Source organism: Peromyscus leucopus, chromosome 4, assembly GCF_004664715.2.
Source record: "Peromyscus leucopus breed LL Stock chromosome 4, UCI_PerLeu_2.1, whole genome shotgun sequence".
NCBI classification, from domain to species: Eukaryota; Metazoa; Chordata; class Mammalia; order Rodentia; family Cricetidae; genus Peromyscus; species Peromyscus leucopus.
The window spans coordinates 70,015,987-70,039,090 of NC_051066.1; the positions used below are offsets into that span (position 1 = coordinate 70,015,987).

Consider the following 23,104-nt stretch of genomic DNA (forward strand, 5'->3'; position numbering starts at 1 on the left):
AACTGACGAAGGGACTAAACGATGGTTTGGGGTTTGATGCATGCACTAAAATAACAACCAGCATTCTTCCAAAATATCTGTTGTTTTTCCTGTTCTCAAATATGGAGTAAAATGGACACGGTGTCTACTTTTTCCACTGAAGTATTTTGTAATTTGAAAGGGCATTCAAATGTATCATGGATTTCAGATCACAAAGCTCAGAAATCCTGCAGCACACAGGAAACCTCCCCAACAAAGCCTTGCTATATAAATACGCCATCCGTAAAATTCTTCAAATTCTATTTTAAAAGATTCCCTACTTAATGTTACAGTTAGTTTATTAATATATTTTACATCTACTAAACTACAATGAGAAAAATCCTTATCCATCATTTGCTTTCTTACTTATTTACATTTGTACTTAAATAAACAATTTCGACAAATACTACACTACATATTAAAATATAAAAATCATAAATATGTGTGTCTTTGAAATTTTAGTTTGTTATACTGGTTTAGATTTTATAGTTTTCTAATTTTTACTTAGCACTTTAATTAGTATTTAGCTGGACAAAGTTTTGTTTTCCCTCTATTTTTAAATAACTACCAAAACATAGATAATTGATGCATATTTTATATATCATCCTCTTACTGTTAAGTATTTGATTCATAAGAAGGCCCAAGAAACAAGGAAGAAATGAAACTGATCTAATATATTTATTTATGCTTCTAACTTTCCTCTCAGGATTACAAAATGATCTTTTCTACTAGATCAATCATATTTTCTTTTACTTTAACTGTAACAATAAAAATTAAAGTTATTGTATTAAAGAACTTTTTGTAAGAATTACAATAGAAAAATTTTCTAATCTTTTTCTGTTTACTATAGTCTTTCTGTGAAAAAAATTTAGCTCAACATATCTTGCCTCAGTAATTAAAATAAGCCTTACACTATATACTTAATATTAATAAAAATATCTTTATAGGAAGAGGACAATTTTATTGTGGAAATGAAGTTCTTTAACTTCATATCAAGAAATTTACTGTTTCCTACCAATGTTCTTAAATTCTATTTTACTACATTAATTCTTAATGTGTATTCTTTTGAAACATAAACTCTCTACTAAATATTTTTCAAAGTACTTATATCTAATTGTATTAATATATTTTAAATTACCAGATATTTTGTGCTTTTTGAAAATGTATTCAATCAGTTGAATATAAACATGAAAACCTATTTCTTCTCTCAAATGTGTGCTGGTGATGCATCTAAAAAATGCAGCCTTTCATAGTTATAAGAAATTCTATGTGTAATTTCTATAACCACGACCTTGTTGTTTTCATTTAAAATAATACTTAACAGAACCTGAAGCTGTTTAGATATTATAACTGCAGTTTTAGGCTATCTGGTTTTAAACATCTGCTTTTTGTGCATGGAAGTTATAACATCCATGCAAATAAGCCGTGCTAATAAAAGTATTTATTAGTAAGAGTAGACTGGGTTGCTGATTTTACAATATGCTCAAAAATTAGACTGTCTATTCTTATCTTACATTACTGCTGTAACATAATCACCAAAATCTGAAAAGAGGCCACACATGAAGTGCAGGTTTTTGACAGATTAAACAAATTGTTTATATTTATATTCTGACCCTTCAAAACAATTATTTCCTAGCATGTATTTAAACATCTTCCCTGTTAGTGTTCAAACCTTAATTAATTTGAATTTCTTGGTCTGGTTTTCAAGCAAGGACCTGTCTTTCAAATCCACCCAAATAGTATTTTTTTTTATTGAATTGGTTGACATTTATGTTTATGATAATTTATTTGAAAAAAAACCTTTTTTTTTTTACTTTGCATCATAAATATAACTTTCACTTTAATTTTGTCATGTTTTAAATACTTTTCAAAGATTCCTCATGAGAATCCTGTACTGGCAGTCTATGACAAAGAACAAGCAAATTTTTTTTTCCTTTCTCTTTAACCATGAAACTGATCCTTTTAAATAAAAATTTCCGATTAAGTACTTTCATTCAACTTAATATTCCTCCTTTCTGTCATTTCCGTGCTATCAATTAGGACAAGCAAAGCAGAAATACTTGTTACTTGTTACTCTCTGATTAAAATGCTCCCTATCAACTAATAACTAAAGAGTATATCTCCCTACAAAATCGTAAAAAAAGAAAGAAAGAAAAAAAGAAAGGAAAAGTAATAAAAAGAAAGAAAGAAGAAAGAAAGAAAAAGGAAACCCTCAGTTTTTTAGGAAGTAAAACTTGTGATATTTTTCTATAGATATTAAAAAAAACTATGTAAATAATTATGGTCACCCCTACCCTGTGAAAAATCTTAATGGGCTGAAGGATATTTGAATTTCTGAGTTTAATGCTAGACAGCAGTGGTTTCAAATAATATAGTTAATGCTGGAAAAAAAAATTTTTAATTCTTTTTTAGATTTTGTCACAAAACTATCATAACTTCACAGTTCCTCATACCCACAGTTCTGTATTTTATTTTGCCACTAATATGTCTGAGAAATGAAGGGTCATATTCATAACTCCACAGTTTTAAAATCTTCATACTACATTTCATTGCTAACTAATCCCATCTGTCTCCCCAAGTTTTCTAATACATAATAATGTCTATTGAAAACACAATATTTAACTTAAACTTCAAATAAAATGAAATAAAAAAAACCCAAAGCCTAAAATATCTAATTTTTAAAATGTCTTTCTAGCTCCATATCAACTTCTTCAAACTGAAATCTTCAGAACACCGCACCCTCTATGGTGGATATATTAAATATCCCTTGATTTTTGACTTAGCCTGGATATTTAAAAAGAAGTATGCTTTTTTTTCCCACCTCTTTCACCCCATAATTTTCTCCCTGAATCCGATTTGTAGTCACTAACTCACCTGCCTTCTACACAAGAACTTTCTGTTCAGAAAACTTTCAAATTCCTTCCTTTCCTCCTTCATTTCTGGGGTGTGCCTGCTATATCAAATTCTAGAGGAGGGAAATGATCATTATTCTGGGCTGGTTTTTTTCCCCCTCCAAATGATGCTTCCAAGACTTGTTTTCTCAGTCTTCCCTCCATACAACTGCACCACACACTAGTCAGCCCCTTTCTTTTTCTTTAAAAAAAAAACAACAACAACAAATTTCACCTAACTACTCTCTCCCCCAAAACTTGATGGCATATTCTCATTTTGTTCGGGGTGTGGGGGGGGTTAGATATAAAATAGAGCCTGGCTGAGATTCTTTTCCCCTACTCTGAACATAACCAATTTCTAGTCTCTGGCAATTTCCTTTTCACCTTGTCTGCCGTGGCATTCCATTTGAGGATTCTCAGATGAATATATGAAGTTGGGGAGCACAGGTGGGTAGGACCACAAGAAAGGATGTCCACCCACCACAGCCTTGACCCTGCTCAGTACAGGTGGTATCTTGCTCAACACCAACCTGGATGTTTCAAGAGCAATCTAGAATATGTAAACTCTGTATAGATAGACATTTTTTAAAAATGCTATTCCTATATGTCACTCTTTGCAATCTTGGATTATCTCGGCTAACTTTCCCCAAAGAATGTGATCTTTATGAAATAATTTTGAATATGCACAGCAGAAGTCTTTTTCAAGGGTAGACGAGTTGGCCACTCAGAGGCCCAGCCTAGGCCTCTGGCTGAAGCAGTGTAGCCCACCAAGTTTCTCCACCCAAAACACGTACTTAAGTACTGCTATTTCTATTGCCTGGTCACAGGCTCATGGGAGGCTGATGGTAAACATTTAACCACACATTTCTGACTTGATTCCATCACCCAGCAGAACAAGCAGACCCTAGACTAAGAGCAGACAGGGAAGGCACCATCCAAAGAATAAGCTAAGATGGCTTTATTTTGCAGCTCTGTCCATTTCCCCAGCCATTCTCCCAGCAATGGAGGTAGGCTTTGCCCTTATACAACAGTAAGGGGTCCAATATGGAGAGCTCCCAGGAGTCCCAAACTTTTACAAAGTACCAGCCATAAACCAGTAAGACATTGGTGCAATAATACTATTTTTAATAAGAAAATGCCAAGTTAAAAGCCTTCTTTAAATTTTTTACAGATATAGTAGGTAAATGATTTTTTTACAAAGAATAAGACATAAGTGGGTGCAGAGCCACAAAAACCTCATCTCTGCTTCATCCTCAGCACTACCAGCTTCTTTTTCTTCAGGAAAACAGAGAAACTAGGCAAGCACACTAGCACACTGGTCCTCATTCAGGAACCCAACGCCATTGTAACTGGGGAACGGACACAGTAGGAAGCCTTTCAACCTTCAGAAAGACGCCCTCCAACCCAGCCCTGGCCAGTATAATTGTAAAAGAAGCTAGGCAAAGCATTCCCAACCTTCTGAAAAGATTCCTGCCTCGTCTTCTGCTCGGGACTCCACGCCACATTAATCTGACTCATTAGTTCCTATCAAGACAGCCGGCAATTTAAATCCTAGTCCTAAGCATACACTTCGTTAAGAGTGATTGTTTGGAAAGCCAAACTGACTGGTCCTAAACAGCAACAGATTAGTGTGAACTACTTACCAGGTCCCGCACCAGCTGCAAACAATTCTTTCATTTGCTTGATCCAGCAGAACTGCCAAATTCCCAAACTTCCTTTCCATGCAGGAAACTAAGTTCCTAGAAATAATCAGAGTTTCCCTTATTAAGTCTTAAACATAAACTACATATCCGACCTAAGATTCTTAAGCATAAAATTACACAATTCCCCCAACCCCCTCCACAAAATCCCTCTTTTAATTCCATCTCTCTTTTAATTAATTTGGCAAAATTGCCTGCCTTCTCTACTATGCTTTCCTACTTAGACATCACTCTCAAAAGGAAGGATCCCCATCCCCTGACACCTTCACACACACACACACACACACACACACACACACACACACACACACACACACACTTCCCTTCTTCCTCACTTAAAATCTCCTGGGAGCATACCACCAGCTTCTCTGGTTTCACTACACTGCAGTCCCGGCTGATTTTAACAAAGCTTCTATCCTCTTGTAAAATGTAAAATGAGGGGGTTGCACCAGACAGGCTACAAAGTCTCATTTAGCTCTAACAGTCTCTAAGCGGCCGTGCTGATCCAAAGAAACTGGAGTATTTCCACAGAAGCACCCACATTTGGACTTTGTTCTATATGTGTCCCTGCTGTCTCTCTTCACTCTGCCTTCCCTCCCCCTTCCAAACAGTCATGATTTAGCAAAAGGCTTCACTGCAAATTTACTTTCTGGCTAATTCCATAGAGCCCAGACCTATGGAAGGTCCACCAGAGATCCTATAAGTGCACAGAGAGAGCAACTTGGGTCAGTTTTGCTAATTATTCTTTATCAACCAAAATGAACCTTCTAGATGTAACCTCATTCCCCCATCCATAATGCTCTTTATATAATAATTCTTCCCTTACATGTTGTTTAACTTTCACAATGTTTAAAAAAAAACTATGCAGTTGATGAACATTGTATTTCTGAGAAAATTTTCCTGGATCATAATTTAATATCCATTTTTCTCTGCACTGAGTCCTGCCTTGCTCTCCCCTTCAATCTAATTCATTTCTTTCTCCAAGAAACCATCCTGCATCACTGTAAAGATAACTTCATTCTTTCCTTGGAAACTGAAGTGTTTGATGACATGGCAGCACTTGTTACTTAACAGGGGTCATTCAATTTGACCACGAAGACACTGACGTCAGTAATTAGTGACAAACCTATGACTGGAACCTAGAAGCAACGTAGCTCTTCTGTGAAAAACACCATTTATTAATGCTTCAGTAATTCGGGAGATGTGCTTGAATTTAAGACTTTAAAACAGCCCCTGTCTTGTGTTTCTTAGTCCAGGACTTTTATCCACGGAACCTACACTTCCTCTCTTGCTAAAAGACAACTTACAAAGGATCAAGGATGCAAGTCCCTTATTCTTTTTTCTAGCACCCAGCGGGACTTGGTTAGCAGCAGATCAACAGTTTAGAAAGAGCAAGATCACCAGTAGCCTCCGATCAATTGGAAGCATCTCCATGTTGAGGATACATTTAAAGTCTTTGTATTTGTGAAACTGTTTGTATTTGTGAAACTGTTTCTTACCAGAGACAAGCTACTTCAAAGTAAGCTCGATTTATATTTATTAGGCAAAAAGTAAACAGGTGTCCAGACAAACACATCTTCTTCCCTGTCTATACAGAACTGAGGCTTGGAAGGATCCCCACCTGCCTCAGGTTGGTGCAGGAAACCCCACCCTTATTCCCCACCCCAGTCTTGCGGATGCTAAGCTGCACTGTACCACTGAGCTACATACCCAGTCCTAATATTTTTAATTTTGTAAATTTGGGCAGCACCTTGTTACAGTAAGGAATCAACACCACTGAATCTGGACTCAGCACCCGAATATTACCCCAAAATAACCGTTTGCTTTTGGAAATGCTTTTGTTTATGTGTCTTCATCTCTCTCTCTCTCTCTCTCTCTCTCTCTCTCTCTCTCTCTCTCTCTGTCTCTCTCTCTCTCTCACTCACACACACATACACAATTTGTGATACAGCTCTATGACTTAGAACATAGCTGCTGAAGTAATAACTATTCAAAACACAGAAGAAAAATGTTAAAAAACACATTATTTCTGCTAATTCAAACTACGTTACGAGCCACATCACCACACTCTTTTCACAGCTCATGTGACCACCTTTAGACTGTCACTTAACTTGGTCCCTGATACTGGCTCCTTCCCTTACCTCCTTTCCTCCCTCCTTTATTTCCTTCTTTCTTTTGAGGCAGGGTCTTACTCTGTAGCCCAGGCTGGCTTCAAAGTCATGGTGATTCCCCTGCCTCAGCCTCTAGAGTGCTACAGTTACAGGAGTGCCACCGTACCTGGGTTGGCTGTTCTATTCTCCCTCTGAAGTTCTCACCTATGAATCCAAGATCCTCAAAGAGTTTGGGATCAGAACCCCAAAGTCTCCCAGTATTTAACTGAGTAAAAGTAAATGATTCTTACTTTTCTGGTTTTGGTTTGTTTCTTTTTCTTTTTGGGTCTGTTATGCTTTTCTCACAAATTTACTTCTATAATTTACAAAGGCAATAAAAATAAAATGAATAATCTTTTTACCCAGGATTTGCATTACATACCCATTTATATGTTTTGTCTCCTAAGAACTACCCTGCTCATGAGTCCAGAGAAACTTTAAATCTAAGCACTGCCTTGTATGTGCACATAACATGTCATCCTAAGAAGATTTTATAGGTACATGTAGCATTTTTAGTATTAAACTAGCAGATCCCAAGGTTTCTAGTATTTTTCACTATTTACTACAGACATTTTCGAATGAAGGAGGGCTGGTATAATAAGCACCCAGGCATACATCACCTCTGGTTAATAATTACCATTTTCTCGTATTTGCACCATTGTCTTTTTTCCCCACTAAAATTCTCTAAAGGAAATTACAGATATCACATTTTCTACATAACCACAATTTCATCATGATGCCTACTCAATTAACAACCATTCTCTAATCCCAGAGCCACATTCCAATCTTTCCACTCAGAATTTGAGTTCCTCGATAACGTTCATAAGCGCCTGTTCTGTTATTAAGGAAGTACCCCCAAACCAGCTCTAAGGTAACATTCTAGCTTGTTCTACCCGGCTTTCAGCACCTTCTCAGATCTGCTCTGAGCAGACGCCCTGCTACCCCTACAAACCATCCAGTCATGCTCTTATTTCTGCAGCCCTTGACTCAAACATTGATGAGAAATAGACAAGAGAAATTGTGCCATCTCGAACAGATTGTTTCCTTCAATCATCAGTGTTCACCAAAGAGCAAAGAGAAAGAAAAAGGAGGACCACAGACCCCAAATAGAATCACATGGTTTTAATGGGATTGTTCCCCTAATATTTCAGTAGTGGTCTATGTGATAAAATTAAACAACATGTAAAGATGGTATACAGAGTCAAATTTATTGAATCTCAAATTTACTAATCTCAGATTAGTTTTAAGTTTACATTACCTTTAATCATTTAATTAATTCATCAAAAGTGACATTCTTGTAATCCACAGTGATGAAATAACTGGGTTATTTCAAAGTCAGTTAGAGGGTAGGTAGGATTAGAGATTGACCAACTATAAAATATAAGTAGTATTTAGTATAGACACTAGAATAAAAGAGTTCACTTATCCTTTTGTAGAAAATAGAAGCATAGCTGGGGTTGGTGGTGCATGCCTTTAGTCCCAGCACTCAGGAGGCAGAGGAAGATAGATCTTTGTGAGTTCAAGGCCAGCCCGATCTACACAGTAAGTCCCAGGACAGTCAGGGATACATAGGGAGACCCCAACTCAAAAGATGAAAATAAAAAAGAGAGTGAGAGAGAAAGAGGCATAAACAGGAAGCTAAGATTGCTCTTTCTCCTCATCTGCAGTTTTCTCCTCCTCCCTTTTGTTTCATTTTTTGAGGTACCAAAGCCTCTCACACATGAGTTTTTTTCATTTAAAAAAAAAAACCCTCAAACAAGAGCTTTGCTATGTCTACATGTGATGCTGTCTCCAAGGCTTTTCTTCCCTGTCATTTAGGGTAGGAACATTGCTTGGAAAGTTAGATGACATTCTTTTCACCTTTACCTGGGTCATTCCCCTTCTTCAAGAATCCACAAGGTACCTTATGTGACTGCTTTTAAAGGGTGATTACATAGAATTGATGAGTCAAGAGAACAAACTTACTATTTGTTTATATTTAATAAAACTGTATAGGGGAATATATTAAGAGCTACCTCTTTATTCCATTATAATAAAAGCAACCATGCTATACTTTAAAACACTTTTTAAATAGAGGGGTCTATAATACAAGTTTGGAGTAAAGAATTTTTGCTGAAGGCATAAGAATTGAGTGTATTCTTCAACTCTCAGATGCATATGCTTTTTTTATTAACATCATTCCAAGCAACACACCAACATGACTAGATTTACATATAAAAAATAAATATATAGAAATGCTTATGTTCCCATAAATAATTTATCTACAAAAAAAGAATATATAGAGTCAAAGTGAGCTACCCTCAAAATGAGGTGGACGAACAGGGTAACCAGAATTTAAAGACAGTCCTCAGTATTTTCCTTTAAGTTACAAAGAATATTCCAGGAAAAAAATAATATTTAAGTTCATTGTTGGCTACTTTCTAGAGCAAAACCTAAAGGCAAGATAATGACTAACAAGCGAGGAGTGGGAAAGCCCTATACGAGATCCCTGGTGACCTAAAATCTAAGAAGTCCACCTTGAACATGACTGTAGTGCCTCCTGACAGGTGAGTGAAGGGACAGATGGGCTGTGTATACTGCCCTACAGATGATTAGTCTGATGCAGCCTGCCTCCACTCAATAACAGCCACAAGAAATAGAACCCCCCCCCCATGCACACACCCATGAACACCCACATGCACACCCGCACGTGCAGGCGTGCGTGCACACACGAACACACACACACACACACACACACACACACACACACACACACACAGAGGGATTTTTTTTAAGGTGTCTCTAAAGATGACACTCATAGTCTAAACGCTCTGCTGTGCCATCCTTTGCTGGCATGCTGCCGTCCAGGAAATAGAATGCCAGCAGCACCACTTACTCATCTAATAAATATTCACTGGTGGTCTCTACATGCCCGGTAGTAGATACATCAGTCCTAAAGTGAGAAGAGTCTTTGGAGAGCATCTAACTCAGGTTCTCTATCAATGGGGACAAGAGAGGTTAAATGACTGAGTAACATCACTCAGATTTTTGGATTGCCTTTTAAAATATACAGCAAAGACCTCAAGAGAGGGAGTTTTCAAAGTATAAACCATGGACATGCAAGAAAAACTGCCCAAATGAAAAGAGGCAGCGTTGTACCTTTGTTTTCTGAGACAGGATGTTGTGTAGCCCATGCTGGCCTCAGACTCCCTATATAGGCTAAGGATGATCTTGAACTTCTGATCTTTGTGCCTTTACCTCCAGAGTGCTGGGGCTCCAGATGTTCATTATTATACCTGGTTTATGTGGTGCTGAGAATCAAACCCAGAGCTTCATTCACGCTAGGCAAGCACTCTAAAAACTGACTTACACTCCTAACCCGGTAATCATACTTTCTGACAATTTTTCAGAGAAAGGGAGTGAATTTTGAAATTTGTCCCTAACCCTAAGCATGCTCCCCTGTCTTTCTCGAACATTGATAGGCAATAACAAAATGTCTTTCAGTGTCCTGAGAAGAGGGATGGGAATGGAAAGGCCAGGGCACTATCAGTGGGAAGTGAAAGCTGGCCAGTACATAATCCAAACCAAAAGAACCCAGACCCTTAGTCAACTCTAAACCAAAGCCTTTCTATTGGAATCTGTATCTCACTGCAATGGCTGGAGGATGTCTTTAGGTCAGAGCTGCTAAAGGATGAACAGAGAGTAAAACAATGAAAGAACAAAAGTAAGACAGGGGAGTGGGAGAACCCGAACTTTTCTTCCTCTCCTCCTCCTTCACCATCCTCACTCAGGACCTTACCCACAGTATTTACTGTGTCCCTTCTCTTCCTGTTTGGATATAAGGAGGCTCTCTGGAGCCCTTAGGATCAACCATGCCCAGGACAACTGAGAAGACACCTTTAGGAATTGTGAGGGAAACGCTGAGAAGACCCTTTGCTAACTTGGAGCTATCTTGTTAGATCCTTAAGAAGAGGCACCCAAGAGCTCCTACTTCCAAACTGCATTTGCTCAGAAAACCTTGCAGATTCTTTTTTCCTTCTGGCTAAACCATCACCATCAGATTTCTGACGACCAAACTTTAACCTCCTTGTGAGTCTAAGTCATATATCCAAGCAGCCAACAGCTCCAACCTTGTAAGATGAAAAGAAGTTTAAGGTCATTTTCAGCTGTGTAGAAAGTTGGTGACTGTCCTGAGCTACGTAAGACACTGCCTCAAAATAAAATTAAAAAGATTAATTTTTAAAACTATTTAAAAAGAGGTGACATATTAATGAAAGCAGTAAAAACTCAGCCACCTCAGTCCTTCATCCTTTTCACTCTTTTATGACAAAGCCACAGAGTTCAGTTCTTGGAAGATGATGAACTTCATAGGTATTTAGAAGTTGAGGGCACTGGCTAGCTAACCTCCCCACACAGCATAATCTGTGCCAGGATTCCTCACTGTCAGTCTTTAAGATAAGAGAGACCCTCAGATACCCAAAGCCACTTTATCTGGTCACTCTCTGAAGTCTCTTTCAGGACAATATCATTGAGAAGCCGGTCACATGAGAAGCAAATAGAGATGAGAAGCATCAGCCTGAACTCAGAGTGACTGCCCCGTTGGAATGGAGTGTGGCACCTTGTTGACTCGCAGCACCTGAAGCTTGTCCTAACAGCCACCATCAGCCCCAAAGACAGGTTGTCCAAGCCACAAGAAGTCTTAAGCATCATTTCATTCAATTTTAACATTTTGTAAGTAAGAACACCAGGGTCCAGAGAAAGGAAGTGATCTGCCCCAAATCCCATAATGAACAAGCTGAAGATCTGGCACTTTTGCCCTCTCCTCCAGCTTGTTTACCTATGCAGTGCAATTTTACCTTTTCAAAATGTTTACCCATGTGTCAGTTAACATGACAGGATAGCTAACCGTCTGGGGGAGAGTGGACAGGGTACTTATGCTGTTCTCTAGATCAAAACAAACAAACAAACAAACAAAAAGCTAGTAAAGAAGTTGTACCAAAAGCCACTGCTAGACCTAGAAGCAAAGTTGGATTTTTCTGACAAGGATTTGATGTTCTTCTGGCTGATGTGAAAACAGTGCGTAATACCATGTTGGGTCAGGAAAGGACTCCACCAGAGAGGAGTGAGCAGCTCAATGGACAAACTCAAGAGTCTTTGTTTGCACTGTCAGTTTTGTTTTGAAAAATTCTTTAGTATCTCAATTAACAAGAAAAAACAAGACAAAAAATTCAAATTGGAGGGCAAAGTAATATAAGTGGTTACTTGGAAAACCACGATTCCAATGGTACATTCCCCCTTGCCTAACAGTTAAGAAGAATGGAGTCCACACTGATGTATAAATTCCTTTCCAGACCGAACATCACGTTTTGAACCATGCCTGGAAGTCCAATCTTATGGCTTTTCCTATTTGCTCGTGTAATGCAGAGTGGAAGCTGCAGTCACTAGTAATTCACTAAATGAGGTGATGGATACCATGCGGTGAGCCTGGAACTAAGCAAGTCCATCTTCAGGACAGTGAGGAGAGGACTTCACCAGGCAGGCTCAAGCAGTTCACAAATGAGACAGCCTATGTTTTTTTTTTTTTGTTTTTTTGTTTGTTTTTTTTTTTTTTTTTTGGTTTTTCGAGACAGGGTTTCTCTGTGTAGCTTTGTGCCTTTCCTGGGACTCACTTGGTAGTCCAGGCTGGCCTCGAACTCACAGAGATCCACCTGGCTCTGCCTCCCGAGTGCTGGGATTAAAGGCGTGCGCCACCACCGCCCGGCGAGACAGCCTATGTTTTAACCCCTACTGTTGGAAAAGTCTAGCATAACCCACCATCACCTGTGTGGGTTAGGGGCATTCAATATATTTAAATGTGAGAATCAGAGAAAAACCCACAAATGCCAAGGGCAAAGAAAAATGTAAAAATAGCTTTCTGAAGATACATTCCAAGAAATGAACCTTCTTACTGTTGTCATGAAAAAGAATATGGGGGTGGCCACACCTTGAAATACTAAGCCCTCACAGGACCCAGTAATAATCATTTGACACTGAGCATTGGAAACCAGTCATAAGTATAAAAAATTATATTTTGCCTATGGGTCTGGTTTGTTCAATGCAGAATGATTCAGCCATTGTAATGTTTCCTTTCCATACTGTGTAGATAGAGAGGAATAAGAATGCTTTTCAGAAAGACCCTACATTGAGTAAGTGAACTATCACATTTACAAGCAAGAAAATAACTCATAAAGACTAGAGGGATCATGTTTGGCCAATTAACTGCATTGTACTAATGACAAACAAACCCAGAAACTTAGTAAAGGTGGGTTTCAAGATCATCAGTCAGTGCAAGGAACGTTTTGAATTTCCAATGATGCTTTAGACTGACCAGTCCAATGATGCTGTAAAGTCCACAATGCTCTACTGAAAATTACTTAGATGAGTTTCTCAAATTTGGAAAACACTATTTTTTATGGTATGGATTTTTCTTTTTGAGATAGAAACTTGATTTGTAGCCCAGGCTACCCTTTTAACTCTGCTCCTCCTGCCTCAGTCTCTTAAATGCTGAGACTACAGGCAGATACCATCATGCTGAGCTAAAAACAATTTCTTTTTTTTTTTTAATTTAAGCATAACTGATAACAATGTCTATTTTCATGGTGGATATTGTGTTGTTTTGATATTGCTAAGTTTTTTTTAAGAGACGCTTGGGATGGCTAGATTACAAGCATAATGTCATATAATAGTTTAGCTACAGAAATTATTAGAATAAACCTATCTAACCCTGAGTACAAGGAAGCATGTTGATTTATAATTTTTTGTCTGTTTTTATGATGCAGGTTTTCAAAAAATGTATTTCTTTGAATTAAAATTTTAAATTAGCATACAGAATAATGGGTTTCATTATGGGATTTTCATGATATGTAATCATTATGCTTTGCTGATGAGAAGGTCTAGAAAGTTAACACAGCCCTGCTGACTAGCATTTCCACAGCCAAAGCTACAGTAGGACATAGTATTTGCAAGCAACCCAAAACCCATGGTCTTCTTGGTCATTTTTAACATTTATATTTGCTCAAAACCCTTTCGGATTGCTGGCTGTTTTCTGCCTGCAAGTTATGAGCAAGAAATCATCTGAATGCCGGGTAAATCTTGAGAAGTAAAAATGCTGTTTAAAATTAATGCTCATTAGTGACAGAAAAAAGTAATCAAGACCAGAGGGTTTAATGTGTGGGGGTCAGGGGTTTCTGTTTATTTTTATGTATTTATTTTTGTTTTAAGTAGTAGCTTGAGAGCAAAAGAGACAGAGTTGGGCATTGCCAAGCAAGACCGACTACAAAGTTATTGGGGATGCTTAATTAAATGTTTTATTTTGAGTGGGTCACAAATAGAAAGTCCTTCAGCAAAGTGGGAAATAACCCTAAAAATAAGACACAGGAAGCCAACAGAAGGTAAAGAAAAAAATTTGTTTATAAGGGGAAAGTAAATTCCACTAAGATGGTATTCAATTTCTCTAGTAATTAAAATAGTCATTACTTAGTGGTGCTTATTTTATTTGGCATGATATAAAACATGCTATGCTATAACTTTAGGTTTCTTATGTACATTTTGTAAAAAAAAATCACAAAGATAAAAATTCAGGAACTACTATTGAGAGTTGAAAAGTTAAATTGCTATTTATATTAAAAGTTAAAAAAGGAATTCTTTCTGTTGAATTTGAATTTTCTAGTAATGTCTTAATATTTTAAGATATAAAAGATTTATAACATCACTCAAAATCAAAACTCTAAAAAGATTTATTTATAGTGATCAAGACTTTAAAGCTTAGGATAAGATAAGAATTCTTCAATCAGGATCTAGAGAAAATACCATTTAAAACTCTTGAAAATTGGTTTTATAAAAAACTACATCTTTAAGTTGTTTATTGTTAATACCATACTACTTTAAGAGAGCCAAGGACAGATTTCTTAATATTGGGAAGTTTTTCAAAGTTAATTAAAAATTACATGGCCACAGATCTAACATCGTTCTTTATAGAATATCTTTAATATCTAGTGAATGCCTAACAGCAAGCTATAACAAAACAGCAAAATGCCATTTTAATTTTCATCTATTGCTCATTTTAAATAAAGCAATACTACAAATTTTTTTGCTAAATCATGTTACTTTTATTCTAACTCACCAACATTTTTGCATCTAAAATGGATATGTTTTAAAATATTTATTTTGAATGTACTTCATTGCCTACAAGTTTAAAGTTATTTTCTTAAATGTAATTCATTGTAGTCATTGTTTCTTTTTAATAGAAGGGTACCTAAGAGAGCACTTCATGAGGTAGATAACAAGTTCAGAAGACAGTAGGGCTTATCTCTAGTGCTTTTTTTAATGTTAGTATATTAATGTGTGTATTATCAGTATAAAAGCAATCACTGTGCCTTTTTAGTGTCAGCTCGTCTGGGTGAAATTCCAACAATACCAGGGCTCTGCTGCCTGCACAGTGCCTAACAATTGGATGTTTGTGAACATCAAGAAGACAGAGCTGACTCATGTAATCTTTTGGCACCTTCTAAAACCAAGCTGACCCTCCTTAACGTTCACAATTGGGATATTAATTAAGGAAAGCAAACACAGCTATTTAGTTATGGATTGGGAGATTTTCAAACTGTATTAAAATGCCCTTTGGCTTGATTCTTTCTGTAATACTTTCTCTTTCTCATATAATGCTACTCTGTTTTTTTTTTTTTAACTAACCCCCTAGGATGTACAACATTTATAGAACATAAAAATAAATAATTAGTTTAGTAGAATATGATCACGATCTATGTTTAACTAATTTTGAATCAAAATTATAACTGGCTCTAGCTGTTTCATTTTAATCTAAGACTTGACAAAATGGAAAGTTTATAGAAAATATTCTTGTTTTCCTTTGAAAGTACTATTTAAGATACTATGTGCTTCAGAGATTTAAAAAATTCCTTTTCTTAAAAATCATTGTTTTAGAAATTTAAAAAGAAAATTAAAATGAAACAAAACTTCAATGTGCTAGCTGGTTTCTGTTTCTTACTCCTGGTTCATTCATTTATATGTAAAAGTAAGGAAGCAATATTTTTTAATATAAGTTTCCAAATCAACAAGCGTATGTGACAAAGCCTCAATCTATACTCAATCTATAGAATTCAGAAACAAATTCATAAATAGAAGTTTCATATTCCAAGGAAAAGGTACAAAAGTCTGAGGAAAAAAAGACCAAATCACCTAAATGACTGGTACTGAAAGTAAAATTTTTGCTATTTTGCATTACAAATCTGATAAGAGCTTAACTAAGATGATTGAAAATTGTTGTATTTACTGAAGATTGCTTTTAGATTCTAGAACATGCTTTTAAATAGTATCTCTACTTCCCATTTGTCTTGCAAACAGATTCAAATGCACAATTTTAAAATTCAATATTATTTCTTTAAATTTAAAGAAAATCTTAATCAACAAAGCCCCTGATAATAATTTTCTTTCATTTTCATGGAAATAAAATGTTTAACTAATGAAATTGGCATTTCTTTTAATACTGTAAATGCCAGTATTTGATCAAATATCAAGAATTTAAACTGTTCTCAAAATAAGAGTTCTCAAATGTTTACAGTAGTTTTATTCCTAAGTAAAAATATCAAGGAATTAGAATTTAAAATTGAGAAATTGTCAATAATTTTTGGGGGAGGAAAAAAATAATTGCTTTTAAAAAACAGCATCACAGGGCAAATGTTCTTTTTTTTTCTTTATAACATTTTTTCTTAACTACAGACCCAGTAATTGAACTGAACTGTGATCAATTGACCTTCATCAAAATATTCCTAGTTTACAGCAATTTAAACAGTATAACTTGCAGCATAACATAGTCTATAAAATTTTTTTTCTCTCTCCCTTTAAAAAGAGGTTCACATAAACATGAAAAAATATTTTAAATACTTACAATTTGTTACATACCAGTTTTTAAAAATACATTTAAACATATCTGCCTTTTACTGAACTATAAATCGACTGCCAAATTATGTTTGATGATCAAAGCTTTGTTTTTCAATTGATTCTAGAATAATTTATTTTTACATTGATTCTAAAGAGACATTGAAAACAGTCATATTTTTCAGTGGCATATGTTTTTATGTGTTAATTTGTTGAGCATTTTATCCTACAGGATCATTAGTTTAGCATTTAGTGATTTAGGCAGACTGTTGCCACAGCCTTAGGTTAAGAGCTTAAAATACCTAAAGATGACATTGTGAAAATTTTTTTTCAAATATTACAAAATTGTATAGTATGTTCTGAAAAGTAAAATGTGAAGAGAGTTTAATTTTTCGGTTTTGTTTTGTTTTTAGTTTTTATGTTAGTTTACTAGCTCCTTCAAGTTTTGACTTTTCATGATCAAATAATAGCAGATCATGTCTGATAGTTGAAGAAAATGTTTTAATAATTTGTTTATTAAACTGTCCTTTCAGTTTTGTGCCTGAACCTTTATTTAAAGCAGCATTACAATTAGTATGTTGAATGTATTGCACACTCCTACATTTGAACAACAGTTGAGATAAGCTTCCTTGCTATATTCCTGCAACTCTCCTGTTTCAAATACTATGCTTCTAATTTCCCAATAGGACATAGGACAGGCCTCAGCCATGACAATTTCTATCATGAATGCATTTTAAATTTTGCTGTAATTTTAATATCTGATATATTTAATGGACCATTAGTCTGCCTGATTTTACCTTGAAGTTTGTAATCCAGTTTAATCTTATGTGAATATTTATTTTTAAAAATTAAAAAGTGTTTATCATAATGTTTTGTTTTAAATAATAGGTTTTCAAAAATATTTTCAAAAGATCCTCTACCTTCAGCTCAGAATTGATGTAATTACTTCTGAATTTTAGAACTTTATAACTTCATGGCTTGACTGGCATTTTAAGATTTACCAGTTGCTACCCTACTGTGAACTAGATAGGCAGGGAATAATTCTTTCCTTCGTTTAAGTTGTTGGATTTATAAAAAACATATACACACGTGATATGCACTGCAAAGCATCATATCCAGTATACAGGGAGCCTAATGAGTCTTTTTTCTCCTTGGCTAAGTCTTGTCATCTCATCTGAAACAGAAAAATGCTTTGAAGGTTAGCCTTCAGGGGGAAAAAAGAGGGGGGGGGTGAGGAAAGTCATTACCAACATACCAACATTACTATCCCTGTCCAATCTATTTTTTGAAAGAAGATTGATTTTTCAAGGTATTTCTTCTCCTCTATATTTATACACATTTCGTGGAGGTTGAATGAAGAAGAAAAAGAAAATGAAGAAGAGGAAGAGAAAGAGAAAAAGGAGAAACAGGAGAGGGAAGAGAAGGAAGAGGAGGAAGTTTTCACAAAATTTCTCCCTGGCTCAAATCTTCTGATCTGTCTTCAAAATCACAGGAAAGTGCAATTATCTAGTGAATTGATCAGTGAAGACAATCCAGATAACTCCAACTACCCAGATCTTTTTTCACTGAGGAGAATTCCCTCCTCTAAATTATCCAAATAATGGATTCCACTCTTCAGTTCAATTTGTATGTCTAGACAGATAACTAGACAGATCAAGGCTGGGGAGGACCATGGTTCTTGAAGCTGCACGATTCTGAATTGTCATTCTTGCTGTTTTCCATTGACAGCCTCACTGGTACATCCAGGACTCTGAGAAACGTGGTATTTTAGGCAGTGGAGATGCAGGTGCAGGCACATGTTTATTTAAGCTTGCCCGGGTTTTGGTTCTCTCTTTCGGAAGTCCATCACAGATCTTCCTAATCAGGCAATCACACACAGGAAAATGCAAGCAACTGTCCTCTTCTCCCTCTGTATTCATGAAAACACACACACACACACACACACACACACACACACACACGTATTTTTTAACTTACTTTTTTAACTTTACTTCCATCTTACAAAACTAAAAAGTAAACAACAACAACAAAACCCCCTCTGTTTGTTCAAGACAGTGCTGAATTACTCTTTCAAAGTAGTTACTTTTCCAAAAAGAAACTGGATGCAGGAATGTCTTAATTTGTAAGATTTGTTCGATGACATAAATTTGAAAAATGTAATGATCATTTCACAAAGTAAATATACATGTGTGTATCTGGCTATATGTAGTCTACCTTCAATGTCGTTTGAAAAACATAAAAGAAGAAAAACTAAAACTTCGTTTATAATTCTCCCAATTGTTGATGGGTAGACTAGAAAGGGTTAAAACATGATTGACTCAGCGTCTCTGACACACATCCTCATTATGTCATCAGATACTGTTGACATCTTGGTAAGGAAAGACTTGCATGGAATCCTTCACTTTCAGTCATTTAAATGAATTATAGTCTCTATTCCTCCAGAATATAATTGGGAAAGTAAAGTTTTAGTCACCTAAAATTTTTTTTAAAAAACTTGATTTTAGCAATGAGCTGGGCTTAAAATATTATTTGATAAATATTATTTCTCTTTATGGTTACTATTTCTTTATTTTGTTGAGGCTCATGTGGTGACTGCTAAGAAGCATACTCTTTGGCATCATGAGTGGACTTTGTCCACCATTAATCAAATAAAAAAAAAAAACAAAACAAAAAAGCCCCCAAAGATTTTTGTTTTTAAACAGTGGAGAATCACAGACCATGTTCCAGTGCTGAAATAAATACTCATGATGGCCTCTTCTTCAGCTATTGGTTAGCGCTCACATAGAAGTATTCTGATAATGCACCACAAAAAAACAACAACAAAACAACCAAAAAAATAAAAATAAATACAAAAAACCAAACCAAAACAAACAACAACAAAAAACAAATCAGAAGCAAACTAAAACCAAGATAAAAATAAAAATGGGGGACTGTTTTCTTCATTTCTTCTGTGGTGTTCCCTTGTTCATACTTTCTTCTGAAAGTGTATATGCAGTGGTTCTCAACCTTCCCAATGCTGCAACCCTCTAATACAATTCCTCATGCTGTGGTGACCCCCAAACCATAAAACTATTTCATTGCTACTTCATAACTGTAATTTTACTGCTGTTATGAATTGTAAATAATATCCAGTATGCAACCCCAAGGAGGTCGTGACCCACTGGTTGAGAAACACTGATGTATAACCACATAAATCTATGGAAAGGAGGTTGGGCATATGAATCCACCATATTATACCTTGTCTTAAAAACTCCAAAATTGTATCTATTATTTGTAATTTTTTTCTTTATAAAAATCTTGCCATGGTGTTATCACTTTTCCTTCCCTAATTATTCCTCTTCCATTTCTTTTAAAAGCAGTTCTCAATATTCTGCCTCATATAAAGAACGTTGGACTCCATGTGGGGCGGTGGTGGCACACGCCTTTAATCCCAGCACTCGGGAGGCAGAGGCAGGAGGATCTTTGTGAGTTCGAGGCCAGCTTGGTCTACAGAGCGAGTTCCAGGAAAGGCGCAAAACTACACAAAGAAACCCTGTCTCGAAAAACAAAACAAAACAAAAAAAGAACGTGGGACTCCAGATTCAGATGGTGAAATCCATCCTTAATTGGGTGGGGACTACCACGGGACTCTGAGATGTGAACAGGATCTGCAGCGGGTTTGTGCGGTATTCCCTTTTCTCTCCAAATAAAATTGAGGAGCACATTTAGCACCCCCTACCTCTCCCTACCCTGGGGTCGTCCCTCTCTGTATTACTCTCTTCGCAGACAGAGACCATCCATGCAGCTTTATGAAGGCCACTTCATATATTTAGGGTGCAAACCTGCTATGACTTTTGGACAAAGGGGAAAGCCGGGAGAGCCGGCTTCCTGATTGCTTCTGGGATTCAACCGAACCTGTGGCAGAAGACCTCACTGGTTCTCAGAGAGGACTCCAAGGCTCAGCAGGTGGATATCACCTAGGACAACCAAGGAGAATGGAGCCAGTTCTGAGGGGCTCCATTTCCGATTTCATTCTTTCCAAGTATAGTCCAAGTTTATGACTCAAAGGTTGTTGTTGTTTTTTTTTCTTTTCTTTTTTCTGTCAAAGAGGAAATTGGAAAAACAATTATCAATCCCACCACTTCTGTTTGTGGAGCTGTCGTCACCATTCAACTTAATAATTTGAAAAATATGTCTTTATAAGTATGAATCCTAAGTTTCCAGTGCTCAGTTTCTCCAGAAGGTATACTAACCAGAGGCCAGGGCAGGAACTTGCATTTTCCTACCGACCTATTCCGAGTGACCTCAATCCCTTTACTCTTGATCCAGCTTTCACAGGCACGTCTGTCTATGCAACAGCCCTCAGGGTTCTGTGGACTCCATGAGCTGATTGGGAGGACAGGAAGGGCCTCCTCTCCCTCTTGAGCTACACTAGAGTGGATGTCAAGTCTCAGATGCAAGAGCAGAGTGCTGAGGGCAGGCTTACATCATGTGAGGAGCTCACTAGACTGCTAGCCTGAGAAAGAATGGTTTAAGCTTTGTGTCCCAAACACTGGGATTGGATGCACTCCTGAGAAAGGTGTATGGCAGCTAAAGGGCTCTTACTGTTTTTTTTCTTTCTTTCTTTCTTTCTGATTCCTTCCTTCCTTATCTTTTCTTTTCTTTCTTTCTTTTTTGGGTTTTTTTTTTTTGTTTTTTTTTTTACTATAAGTCTATAAAGTTTGAGCAAAGTATTTCTAACATTTTCATGAGGCACTGTCAGGAAAATGTGTTAGGAAGTCTTAAGCTGGTTTACTAGAACTGACTAGCTCTGGCTCACAGGCCCTTTGAAAGTCCTTTCCCTGACCGTGCCCTGGGACTGTGTCTAGGTTGTTCCCGTTCTTAACGGTGACAACTAGAACATCTGACATGTGTATATGACTTCAGCACCTTACAAATATCATCTCTTCTGACTGCCATAGCATCAATTATGATGTCGTATCAGCTGGACTTCAGAGTGAAGACCTCGATGGAAATACGACTGAAGGGAATCTGAATCTCTTCGAGTTCCTAACTTTGTGTCCTTGAGTGAGCACCGCAAGCTTTGGAAGTCTCAGTGTCTTCATCTGTGAAATGGGGGTGTCCGGGTTCACTCCATGGAATTGTCATGAGGCTGAATATCCTGTTTAGTGCATGATGTATGCTTAGGAGAGAAGCAGAAGATATTCAAAGAGAAGGCAAAGGGAATATAGAGATGTTGAGAAGCCTGCCGTCTTCCCAGCAAGGACCAGGACCCAGGTTTGCTGACTTCAAAGCCATGGATGAACCCCACCTTGCTCAGTGGTATTGGCCTGCTTGCCAGGTAGCCACCTTGAAAGTGACTCAGCATAATTTCCAGCTACCTTCATCCTGGCCAAACACAAACATATTTTTCCTTTTTAACAAGTAGACTCCCAAGCCTTCCATAGATGCCTTCCTGGAAGTCAGTGAATGACTGGGCCACGTCCTGCTATGGACAAAAACAGCACAAAAGTAAATAAGGGCAAATTTCTGAGCAGAGTATTCATTACCAGCTTCAACAACTGCTCCTTGTCCTCACAGTAAGTTTCCAAGAGGCATGTGGGGATGAGGGAAGTCTTGAAGTCCCTACATCACCCCATCAGTCTGTTTTTATAGTTGACATTCTTAGCAGGTATGGCCCAGCAATTCTGTTGGTTTAAAAGAAAAATTTTGTTGGTTTGAATGCCCAAGCAAGTGTTCAGTAACTCCCAAAGTGTAGACAGCAGTGTCCACAGGTCATCTGCGTATGTTCTCTTCCATCTGTTACAAAAGCTTATAAACGCAATTTATCTTAGCTCTACAGTTCTTTGGCTTTTCTAATGAGATTCTCTCCCTTGAGTTCTAAGTGGGATTGCTCTCAGAAACGAAGTCCCTTCTTACCTCTACACGTCTCTGCTCCCTACGTGTCTTCTGAGTCACTTCAGTTTAATTTGTTTACCCTTTGGCTACACTCAACGCACATTTGAGTCTTACTGACGTTGGTGCGGAGTATGTCATAATCAGACAATAAAACTATGATTCTCTATTTTTAACCTGGGAGCTGATAGGGCTCGAGCTCAGAATTTGTTTTCTGAGGCCCTTGAGCCCTGAACTATGAAGCTTTTGGCTAACTTCTAGCCCTGGAATCCTCAGAAACTGATGGTAATGTTTCCTGATTTCAAGTTTAAAGTTGGATCACATGGAACTTTGCTGGTAGTTTGCTAGAGGGAGGGATTTGTTTGTTCTCTCTCTCTCTCTCTCTCTCTCTCTCTCTCTCTCTCTCTCTCTCTCTCTCTCTCTCCTGTAAGAATTTAAAGGGAGGAAAGATCCCAGCCCACACTCTAGGACCCTTCAGTAGTTGACTCTAATTGCCGGTAATGATTTTCAATATAACAGCTGCCCTCAAGTTAGTTAAATATAATATATATAGTGCAGT

The 23,104-nt window shown here is 36.9% G+C and overlaps 1 long non-coding RNA gene across 1 annotated transcript in view; it reads right to left on the minus strand.

Annotated features, from left to right (window-relative positions):
- The window catches only part of LOC114699734, an 80,644-nt gene that overhangs the window by 17,781 nt on the left and 39,759 nt on the right, over window positions 1-23,104 (minus strand). The window contains exon 3 of the long non-coding RNA XR_003735574.2: window positions 4,553-4,648. This is a non-coding gene — a long non-coding RNA (uncharacterized LOC114699734). The remainder of the gene's footprint in view (window positions 1-4,552; window positions 4,649-23,104) is intronic.